Here is a 12,954-nt window from a genome sequence, read left to right as displayed (position 1 = left end):
CTGCTCTACTATCATAACAACCACTACTACTTCTCTAAAATCATAACAACAACTACTACTGCTCTACTATTATAACAACCACTACTACTGCTCTACTATCATAACAACCACTACTACTCCTCTACTATCATAACAATCACTACTACAACTGCTCTACTATCATAACAACCACTTCTACTGCTCTACTATCATAACAACCACTACTACTGCTCTACTATCATAACAACCACTACTACTGCTCTACTATCATAACAACCACTACTACTCCTCTACTATCATAACAATCACTACTTCTACTGCTCTTTTATCATAACAACCACTTCTACTGCTCTACTATCATAACAACCACTACTACTGCTCTACTATCATGACAACCTCTACTACTGTTCTACTATCATAACAACCACTACTACCTCTCTACTATCATAACAATCACAACTACTACTCCTCTACTATCATAACAATCACTACTTCTACTGCTCTTTTATCATAACAACCACTTCTTCTGCTCTACTATCATATCAACCACTACTACTCCTCTACTATCATAACAATCACTACTACTACTGCTCTACTATCATAACAATCACTACTACTTCTCTACTATCATAACAACCACTACTACTTCTCTACTATCATGACAACCACTACTACTGCTCTACTATCATAACAACCACTACTACACCTCTACTATCATAAAAGCCACTACGACTGCTCCACTATCATGACAACCACTACTACTGCTCTACTATCATAACAACCACTACTACTACTGCTATACTATCATAAGAACCACTACTACTCCTCTACTATCATAACAATCACTACTACTACTCCTCTACTATCATAACAATCACTACTACTACTGCTCTACTATCATAACAACCACTACTACTTCTCTAAAATCATAACAACAACTACTACTGCTCTACTATCATGACAACCACTACTACTGCTCTACTATCATAACAATCAATACTACTACTGCTCTTTTATCATAACAACCACTTCTACTGCTCTACTATCATAACAACCACTACTACTGCTCTACTATCATGACAACCTCTACTACTGTTCTACTATCATAACAACCACTACTACCTCTCTACTATCATAACAATCACAACTACTACTCCTCTACTATCATAACAATCACTACTACTACTGCTCTACTATCATAACAACCACTACTACTTCTCTACTATCATGACAACCACTACTACTACTGCTCTACTATCATAACAACCACTACTATTGCTCTACTATCATAACAGCCACTACTACTGCTCTACTATCATAACAACCACTACTACTCCTCTACTATCATAACAATCACTACTACTACTCCTCTACTATCATAACATTCACTACTACTACTGCTCTACTATCATAACAACCACTACTACTTCTCTAAAATCATAACAGCCACTACTACTGCTCCACTATCATGACAACCACTACTACTGCTCTACTATCATAACAACCACTTCTACTACTGCTCTACTATCATAAGAACCACTACTACTCCTCTACTATCATAACATTCACTACTACTACTGCTCTACTATCATAACAACCACTACTACTTCTCTAAAATCATAACAACAACTACTACTGCTCTACTATTATGACAACCACTACTACTGCTCTACTATCATAACAACCACTACTACTCCTCTACTATCATAACAATCACTACTACAACTGCTCTACTATCATAACAACCACTTCTACTGCTCTACTATCATAACAACCACTACTACTGCTCTACTATCATAACAACCACTACTACTGCTCTACTATCATAACAACCACTACTACTCCTCTACTATCATAACAATCACTACTTCTACTGCTCTTTTATCATAACAACCACTTCTACTGCTCTACTATCATAACAACCACCACTACTGCTCTACTATCATGACAACCTCTACTACTGTTCTACTATCATAACAACCACTACTACCTCTCTACTATCATAACAATCACAACTACTACTCCTCTACTATCATAACAATCACTACTTCTACTGCTCTTTTATCATGACAACCACTACTACTGCTCTACTATCATAACAACCACTACTACTCCTCTACTATCATAACAATCACTACTTCTACTGCTCTTTTATCATAACAACCATTTCTACTGCTCTACTATCATAACAACCACTACTACTGCTCTACTATCATGACAACCTCTACTACTGTTCTACTATCATAACAACCACTACTACCTCTCTACTATCATAACAATCACAACTACTACTGCTCTACTATCATAACAATCACTACTACTACTGCTCTACTATCATAACAATCACTACTACTTCTCTACTATCATAACAACCACTACTACTTCTCTACTATCATGACAACCACTACTACTGCTCTACTATCATAACAACCACTACTACACCTCTACTATCATAAAAGCCACTACGACTGCTCCACTATCATGACAACCACTACTACTGCTCTACTATCATAACAACCACTACTACTACTGCTATACTATCATAAGAACCACTACTACTCCTCTACTATCATAACAATCACTACTACTACTCCTCTACTATCATAACAATCACTACTACTACTCCTCTACTATCATAACAATCACTACTACTACTGCTCTACTATCATAACAACCACTACTACTGCTCTACTATCATAACAATCAATACTACTACTGCTCTTTTATCATAACAACCACTTCTACTGCTCTACTATCATAACAACCACTACTACTGCTCTACTATCATGACAACCTCTACTACTGTTCTACTATCATAACAACCACTACTACCTCTCTACTATCATAACAATCACAACTACTACTCCTCTACTATCATAACAATCACTACTACTACTGCTCTACTATCATAACAACCACTACTACTACTCTACTATCATAACAATCACTACTACTACTCTACTATCATAACTACCACTACTACTTCTCTAAAATCATAACAACAACTACTACTGCTCTACTATCATGACAACCACTACTACTGCTCTACTATCATAACAACCACTACTACTCCTCTACTATCATAACAATCACTACTACTAATGCTCTTCTATCATAACAACCACTTCTACTGCTCTACTATCATATCAACCACTACTACTCCTCTACTATCATAACAATCACTACTACTACTGCTCTACTATCATAACAATCACTACTACTTCTCTACTATAATAACAACCACTACTACTGCTCTACTATCATGACAACCACTAGTACTGCTCTACTATCATAACAACCACTACTACTCCTCTACTATCATAACAACCGCTACTACTGCTCTACTATCATGACAACCACTACTACTGCTCTACTATCATAACAACCACTACTACTCCTCTACTATCATAACAACCACTACTACTACTGCTCTACTATCATAACAACCACTTCTACTGCTCTACTATCATAACAACCACTACTACTGCTCTACTATCATAACAATCACTACTACTTCTCTACTATCATAACAACCACTACTACTGCTCTACTATCATAACAATCACTACTACTGCTCTACTATCATAACAACCACTACTATTCCTCTACTATCCTAACAATCACTACTACTACTGCTCTACTATCATAACAACCACTACTACTTCTCTACTATCATAACAACCACTACTACTGCTCTACTATCATGACAACCTCTACTACTGTTCTACTATCATAACAACCACTACTACTTCTCTACTATCATAACAATCACAACTACTACTCCTCTACTATCATAACAATCACTACTACTACTGCTCTACTATCATAACAACCACTTCTACTACTCTACTATCATAACAATCACTACTACTACTCTACTATCATAACAACCACTACTACTGCTCTACTATCATGACAACCACTACTACTGCTCTACTGTCATAACAACCACTACTACTCCTCTACTATCATAACAATCACTACTACTACTGCTCTTCTATCATATCAACCACTTCTACTGCTCTACTATCATAACAACCACTACTACTCCTCTACTATCATAACAACAACTACTACTACTGCTCTACTATCATCTGAGGCCAAGCTTCGTGCCATCCAGGACCTATATAATAGGCAGTGTCAGAGGAAAAAACATAAAATTTTCATACTCCAGTCCCCCAAGTTATAGACTGTTTTATCTGCTACCGCACGGCAAACGGTACCGGAGGGCCAAGTCTAGGACCAAAAGGCTCCTCAACAGCTTCTACCCCCAAGCCATAAGACTGTTGAACAATTAAATAAATCGTTACTCGCTGTTTGTTTGTTACATAAGCATAGACACTTCGTACCCACCTACATGTACAGATTACCTCAACTAGACCGTACCCCGCACACTGACTCGGTACCAGTTCCCCCTGTATATAGCCTCGTTAATGTTATTCTTATGGTGTTACTTTTTATGATTACTTTTTATCTTAGTCTGCTTCGTAAATATTTTATTCTTCTTGAACTACACTGTTGGTTAAGGGCTTGTTACTACTACTGCTCTACTATTACAACAACCACTACTACTACTGCTCTACTATCATAACAACCACCACTGCTACTGCTCTACTATCATAACAACCACCACTACTACTGCTCTACTATCATAACAACCACCACTGCTACTGCTCTACTATCATAACAACCACTACTACTACTGCTCTACTATCATAACAACCACCACTGCTACTGCTCTACTATCAATACAACCACCACTACTACTGCTCTACTATCATAACAACCACTACTACTACTGCTCTACTATCATAACAACCACCACTGCTACTGCTCTACTATCATAACAACCACCACTACTACTGCTCTACTATCATAACAACCACTACTACTACTGCTCTACTATCATAACAACCACCACTGCTACTGCTCTACTATCAATACAACCACCACTACTACTGCTCTACTATCATAACAACCACTAGTACTACTGCTCTTCTATAATAACAACCACCACTATTACTGCTCTACTATCATAACAACCACCACTTCTACTGCTCTACTATCTTAAAAAACGCTACTACTACTCATCTACTATCATAAAAACCACTACCACTGCTCTACTATCATAACAAACACCACTACTTCTGCTCTACTATCATAACAACCACTACTACTACTGCTCTACTATCATAACAAACACCACTACTACTAATACTCTACTATCATAACCACTGCTACTGCTCTACTATCATAACAACCACCACTACTACTGCTCTACTATCATAACAACCACCACTTCTACTGCTCTACTATCATAACAACCACCACTTCTACTGCTCTACTATCATAACAAACACCACTACAACTGCTCTACTATCATAACAAACACCACTACTACTAATACTCTACTATCATAACAACCACTACCACTACTCTACTATCATAACAACCACTACTACTACTGCTCTACTATCATAACAACCACTACTACTGCTCTACTATCATAACAACCACTTCTACTGGTCTACTATCATAACAACCACTACTACTCCTCTACTATCATAACAACAACTACCACTGCTCTACTATCATAACAAACACCACTACTACTGCTCTACTATCATAACAACCACTACTACTACTGCTCGACTATCATAACAACCCCTACTACTGCTCTTCTATCATAACAACCCCTACTACTGCTCTTCTATCATAACAACCCCTACTACTGCTCTTCTATCATAACAACCCCTACTACTACTGCTCTACTGTCTTAACCATCACCACCATTGCTCTACTATCATAACATCCACCAGTTCTGCTAAAGCAGTTACTTTTACTACTACTACTACTACTACTAATACTGCTAATTCTACTTGTAGTAACTTGACAAGGAGTGCCCACACGCAATTCAATATTACTTTCCTTTACTTTCAACCTAATAAATAAAAGGTGTACAGCCATGTATAAATGGTACAAATACAGCAAAGCGATAAAGCCCACTCAACCTGTGATAGAGTCGCATTGAACAGGTACAACTCTGGGTGATGGCATCATTTACATTTACGTTTACGTCATTTAGCAGACGCTCTTATCCAGAGCGACTTACAAATTGGAGCATTCACCTTATGATATCCAGCGGAACAACCACTTTACAATAGTACATCTATATATTTTTTGGGGGGGAGGGTAGGGGGGCGGTTAGAAGGATTACTTTATCCTATCCCAGGTATTCCTTAAAGAGGTGGGGTTTCAGGTGTCTCCGGAAGGTGGTGATTGACTCCGCTGTCCTGGCGTCGTGAGGGAGCTTGTTCCACCATTGGGGTGCCAGAGCAGCGAACAGTTTTGACTGGGCTGAGCGGGAACTGTGCTTCCGCGGAGGTAGGGAGGCGAGCAGGCCAGAAGTGGATGAACGCAGTGCCCTTCTTTGGGTGTAGGGACTGATCAGAGCCTGAAGGGACGGAGGTGCCGTTCCCCTCACAGCTCCGTAGGCAAGCACCATGGTCTTGTAGCAGATGCGAGATACGCATCATCAAAGGGGAAAAGTCACGGTCAAGGCCAATGCCTAGTAATAATAGTAATCATACTATACTATACTATACTATACTATACTATACTATACTATACTATACTATACTATGCTGCAGGTAAGTATAATAACATATTCAATGTAATCATTTATATAGTGTCCACACTCTAACACTTCTCACCTCTTCATTTCAATACCCCCTGTGAGGAAAGTACATAAGATTAACAAGTAAACTACATCAGTGTTTTCTTTCTTTTCAACACTTTAGAACTTCTGCTAGTGTAACTGTAAAAGTAAACAAACCAAAAATGACAGTCCTTATTTATTTTCAACTAAGTCTGCTGTCAATTAAGTCTGCTGTCCTGTGTGGCTCAGTTGGTAGAGCATGGTGTTTGCAATGCCAGGGTTGTGGGTTTGATTCCCATGGGGGACCAGTATGGAGAAAAAATGTATGAAATGTATGCATTTACTACTGTAAGTTGCTCTGGATAAGAGTGTCTGCTAAATGACTAAAATGTAAATGTATGTTCCAAACAAACACTAACGCCACCAGTCTCTGGGTCTCAACTAAAGAGTTAGTCTTTCTGGAGGCTTGTGACTATGTTGTGATCTGCGGAGTACTCCTGGTGTGCTACGAGACACAGGTAAGGCGTGTCCCAGTGGAGCTGGGTCTGAGGGCACAGGAGCGGGTTGGGTGTTTGTGAGAGAATGTCCATCACCCTCTGCTGGAACCACTGAATGCCCCTGTTCCTCGATACTGTTTCCTGTGGGGTTTCAACTTGTATACTACCACCCACAGCGGTTCCGTCTGCAAACATGCTCTTTTCTTTGGTCATAGTGCAGGCGGATGTGGTCCTGCTGTCTGCGCATGACTCACCCATCAGTCAGTTTGACCACAAAGGAGACTGGGCCACTCTGAATGATACCTGGCAACCAATGTTGGCTGTTTGTGAAGTTGCGGATGTTGTGGATGTAGACAGTGTCACTGGGTTTTAACTGTCTCTCCCTCATGTGGTGGTCATGTCTCTCTTTTTGTTTCTCCTGCTTCCGTTCCACTCGTGATGTCCAGACGCAGTAGACCCAGGTGAGCTTTGGGCTTTCTGCCCATCAACATCTCAGCTGGAGCCTGTCCTGTTGTTGTTTGTGGCGTGATGCGGTACTGGAACAAGAACCGAGAGAGCTTATTTGTGATGGTTCCCCCAGTCATCTTTTTGAGCCCCACTTCCAGTGTCTGCACAGCCCGCTCCGGTAAGCCGTTCGAGGCCGTGTGAAACGGAGATCTGCGGACATGGCGAATCCCATTTCTCCACATGAATTCTTGGAACAAATCACAGGTAAAGGTTGTTGCTTTGTCGGACACAAGAGAGTCAAGCAGACCATGGGCTGCAAACACCTGCCGAAGCTTTTCGATGGTTGTGGTCGCTGTGATGTTGTTCATGATGGGAGCCGGTAACCACGAAGTGCGCTTCCACCATAACAAGGAACATGTGGCCCACAAAAGGGCCTGGACCATGGGCGGTCAGGCCACTCCCACAGATAGTGGCGCAGGTGGTGCCATTTTCTGGTTGATCTGGCACTCAGAACATGATTTCACTTTGCTTTCTATGTCCTGATCCATGTTAGGCCACCAGATGTAAGATCTGTCTAAACTTTTCATCCGGGAGGCACCCGGGTGAGCCTCATGGACCTCATCCATGACTTGTGAACGGCCAGGGCGTGGAACAACCACTTTGGACCACCAGAGTATGCAGCCATCCTGCACACTCAGCTCAGTTTTGCGCTTTGCATAAGGTCTCAGTCCCTCATCCTCTATGATATGAGGACAACCCTGCATAAAGAATCATTTCAGTTGGGCCAGGATAGGATCCTGGTCTGTCCACTGTTTGATCTGTTTGGCATTCACAGGTGAGTTTGACAATTTCTCCATTAGGAAACTTGTCTCGGGAGGCACCACAGTTGTGGCCGGCATCTCTGGTAGCGGGAGACGGCTGAGCGCGTCTGCGTTTGCATTGTCCTTCCCCGCTTTGTACACTATAGTGTACTGGTAAGCTGACAGTATGAGGGCACAGCACTATATCATTGCTGAAGCCATAGGGGGAATGCATCTTGATTCACTGAAAAGGCTCATCAGTGGTTTGTGGTCAGTGCATATGGTGAAATGACAACCATAGAGGTACTGATGAAAACATTTCACAGCAAAAACTATGGCCAGGCCTTCCTTGTCTAACTGTGAATAACCATTCTCAGCACTCAACAGCGTGCGTGATGCCAATCCAATGGGTTTCTCTGACCCGTCCTCCATCTGATGACAGAGTACTGCCCCGACACCATTGGGCGAGGTGTCACATAACAGAATGATTTCTTGGTCTTGGTCAAAATGAACCAGCAGTTGTGCTGATTGTAGTAGTGCTTTCACTTCCTGGAAAGCTTCCTCTTGCGTAGGCCCCCACTTCCATTTACAGTCTTTGTGGAGCAGCTGATAAAGTGGAGCCAACACTGTTGACAGCTCAGGGAGGAACTTATCATAGTAGTTCACCATGCCCATCGCCCTGTACATGCTAATCAACTTTTATCCTTGTCGCCAAAAAGATGTAGTAACTTGACAAGGAATGCCCACAAGCAATTCAATATTACCTTCCTTTACTTTCAACCTAATAAATAAAAGTTGTACACTCAACCTGTGGTAGAGTCCCATTGAACAGGTACAACTCTGGGTGATGGCATCATCAAAGGGGAAAAGTCACGGTCAAGGCCAATGCCAATAATAACCATGAACACATGAATAGTAATCATACTATACTGCAGGTATGTACAATATTCAATGTAATTATTTATATAGTGTCCACACTATAACACTACTAATACTACTATTGCTACTGTCCAGGGTTATAGTGCTAAGTCTATTTTAATTGCATCACTTCAGGATATCAATTGAAATTCAAGCCATGGAGTTGAAAAGTCCTTATAGTATTTATTGTCTGACTGAATTGAAATGGAGCTGACACAAACCCTGCGATTCTACTGACCTCTCTACTACCTCCTATGTTGTCGTTGCTTAAATCATGCCGGCCCAGTCAGCCGTGTGATTTGACTAATGGGACTTCTGTTGAACATCATTAGCCGTTTAGCCAGACTCCACAGCTACAGCAACAGATGGACCAGGGCATATTGGAACGCAACAACAGACTGAGGTACCTGTATAAAGCTGCCTTCTCAAAGAGAAGATGAGAATCTTAAGAAGAATCGCCACTCCAATGCAGTTTCTGTGCCTTTTTTCCACTTGACTTTGAGTGTCTTTTCAGTCTTGACCTTCACCAATGACAAATTGATATGGATAACTGCCATATTGAAACACAATGACACAGAATAGGAAAAGCACACACACACACACACACACACACACACACACACACACACACACACACACACACACACACACACACACACACACACACACACACACACACACACACACACACACACACACACACACACACACGTTCCTCCAAACAAAAACCTTTTACTAAGCTCTGTCTCATCCCTGGGGCTTTCTCTCCACTTGACTGTGCTTTCTATTCTTTCCTCTCTCTCTCTCTCTCTCTCTCTCTCTCTCTCTCTCTCTCTCTCTCTCTCTCTCCTTCAGACCATAGCCCTTCAGACCATAGCTGTAGACAGTTTTTGTTTTGAAGGCAGCCTTCTCTCTTCGCACCTCCAGCCATCTCCAACCAGCTCCAGCCTGCCAAATCTGGCAGGTGTGTCAAATCCACACAGCACCTCTGACCTACTTGGCAGGTGAGGTCAGGTAGAGCTGGCGCTGCCACCACACAGCTGGCATGTTCCAGCAAGGCGGTTTTAGGGAAAACATGGGCAGTAGGGGGTAGGGGCAATTCTGTCAAACTGCCACCCATGACATGCTGCCAGACATGTTCACAGACGTGTGGGTACATGGTAGCTGCCTGGGCGGCAAAGTATATATAATCCCCTGTTTCTATCAAGCCCTAGACAAAACAACCAACTGCTTCTCAAATCACATACAAACTACTGCTTGTATCAAACCCTATGCAAACTACTATAGATCTCAAAAGGAGAAAGGAAACCTTTGTGCACTGCAGAGGTGCTGGTTGTGGAGAGATCAATAAGATCTCAGAGTCACACATTGTGCAATCATTATGCAGAGAAAATGGTGATAGATGCTATAGATCTCACATGAGGCAGTGTGTAACGACACAACTATTACAGTTCATCAAATCATCGGTCAGTATCTCTCCTCCTGAATGCAGTTATGACAAGACATAACAACATGACTTAATATAAACTGACATAAGAGAAATAGCGGAATAATGGAATAGAAGAGGACGTCAGAATGGATGTTGAGAAGTGGCCCTTAAGGAAAGGTGAATGTGAGAAACATCTCCTATCCTCCAGGAATGAATCCTCTTCTTTAGTAATCCCCACATACAGTATAATACCTTCTTATTACCAGATCCATCCTCACTTAACACCTCCTGTTACTAGAGCCCTCCACCAATAAAGCACCATTGTTCAGCCTGGGGTACACAGAGGTAAGAGCAAGGGCATGCTAAACGCAACAAATAACATAAATAAAAGCAACAACAAATAAAACCTGTGAGTGCACGTCTGAACGCTCCGTTTCCCATGCATGGAGTGTTTCCCACGTGGTCCGGGTGTTTAACTCTTACCCAGGATGTTGTTTCATAGATTTTGGCACCAAATTGGCATTATCAGTGTGTAGGCAGCTAAAGGGCTTTGTCCGCCACGCCACGAGCAAAGACGATTAAAGCGACGAGTCAAGCCAAACAAGGAGCATCCTATTGAGACAATACAGTGTGTTTGTGTGTGTGTGTGTGTGTGTCATGTCCTGACCCTTGTAAGATGTAATTTTCTATAGTAAAGTAGGTCAGGGCGTGACAGGGGGTGTTTTGGGTGGTTTTCTATGTTTTCTATTTCTATGTTTAAGTTCTAGTTTTTCTACGTTGTTTTTTTTTGGGTTGATCTCCAATTGGAGGCAGCTGGTCCTCATTGCCTCTAATTGGAAATCATATTTAAGTTGGGGTTTTTTCTATTGTGTTTGTGGGTAGTTGTTTTCCATTTTGTTGTCTGTTGCCTGACGGAACTGTTTGCTGTCGTTTTTGTTTCTTTGTAAAAGTGTTTAGTTTTTATTAAAGAATATCATGAGCACTCAACACGCCGCGCCTTGGTCCCCTCTATACAACGCCCGTTACAGTGTGTGTGTGTGTGTGTGTGTGTGTGTGTGTGTGTGTGTGCGTGCGTGTGCGTACGTGCAGACTGTAAAAATGACAATTAAGCATTAGTGTTTTGACAGCCTCTGCTAAAAACAGCCTTTCTCACTATTACAGGCTAAATCTCTCTTTCTCTCTAATCCCCGACATGGAAATGGACAATGGGCAAACATAGTGCTATAATAACACCCTATCAGAATTCAATTAATGAATTAACTGGCTCACTGTCATCTCTATTCCTACTGAAATGTCTATATGTGTCTCTACTATTCTTTTAGTTTTAGTCAGTCTGTCTGTTTCAACCATTATTTCTTGCAGTCTGTTTCTGTCCTTCTCTCCCTCTGTCTCTTTGTGCCTCTCTGTCTCTCTCTCTGGTCCTCAGCATATATGTAATGACTATAAAACTGTCGCAGCACAAGTTGTGATGATCCCTCCAAACAACACTGACACACACAAACAAAATCTTTCCTTTCATCAGATGGAAGGGAGAGAGGAAGAGAGGAAGGTATATAAAAGAGATTCTCAAGAATAGTAAAGTGCTGCTACTATTGCCTGAAAGCCATAGTACAACATCCCTCATTCCCTGTTCAAGATCCCTCATTCCTCAGGTCTCATCCCCTGTTCAAGATCCATCATTCCTCAGGCCTCATTCCCTGTTCAACATCCCTCATTCCTCAGGTCTCATCCCCTGTTCAAGATCCATCATTCCTCAGGCCTCATTCCCTGTTCAAGATCCCTCATTCCTCAGGCCTCATTCCCTGTTCAAGATCCCTCATTCCTCAGGCCTCATTCCCTGTTCAAGATCCCTCATTCCTCAGGCCTCATCCCCTGTTCAAGATCCCTTATTGCTCATTCCTCAGGCCTCCTTCCCTGTTCAAGAGCCCTCATTCCTCAGGCCTCATCCCCTGTTCAGGGTCCCTCACTCCTATGATCCCCAGTTCATCTCAGCATAGCATTTGCCCCCGTTCCCATCATGACCCAACAAGTCATCACCATCTCCCCCCAACTGTACCCCACCATATTCCCTCAGCCAGTCCCAATTCATTCCCTCCCCCTTCCCCTTGGCCCTAACCCTCCAGTATTTGCAGATCTGTAAGGTGGAAGCAATATGGTGGAAGCTCTACCACAGAACTGCTGATACCTATCCAGACCTTACAGATCTGCAAACATCAAATGGTTAGG

General features: G+C 41.8%; 1 pseudogene; it reads right to left on the bottom strand.

The window, feature by feature from the left end:
• The window catches only part of LOC115176452 (glutamate receptor ionotropic, NMDA 2D-like), a 77,204-nt pseudogene that overhangs the window by 16,541 nt on the left and 47,709 nt on the right, over positions 1-12,954 (bottom strand).

Source organism: Salmo trutta, chromosome 37 (genome assembly GCF_901001165.1).
Source record: "Salmo trutta chromosome 37, fSalTru1.1, whole genome shotgun sequence".
Classification (NCBI taxonomy): Eukaryota; Metazoa; Chordata; class Actinopteri; order Salmoniformes; family Salmonidae; genus Salmo; species Salmo trutta.
The sequence above is the reverse complement of the archived record's forward strand: the minus strand, read 5'-3'. Positions and strand labels throughout refer to the sequence as shown.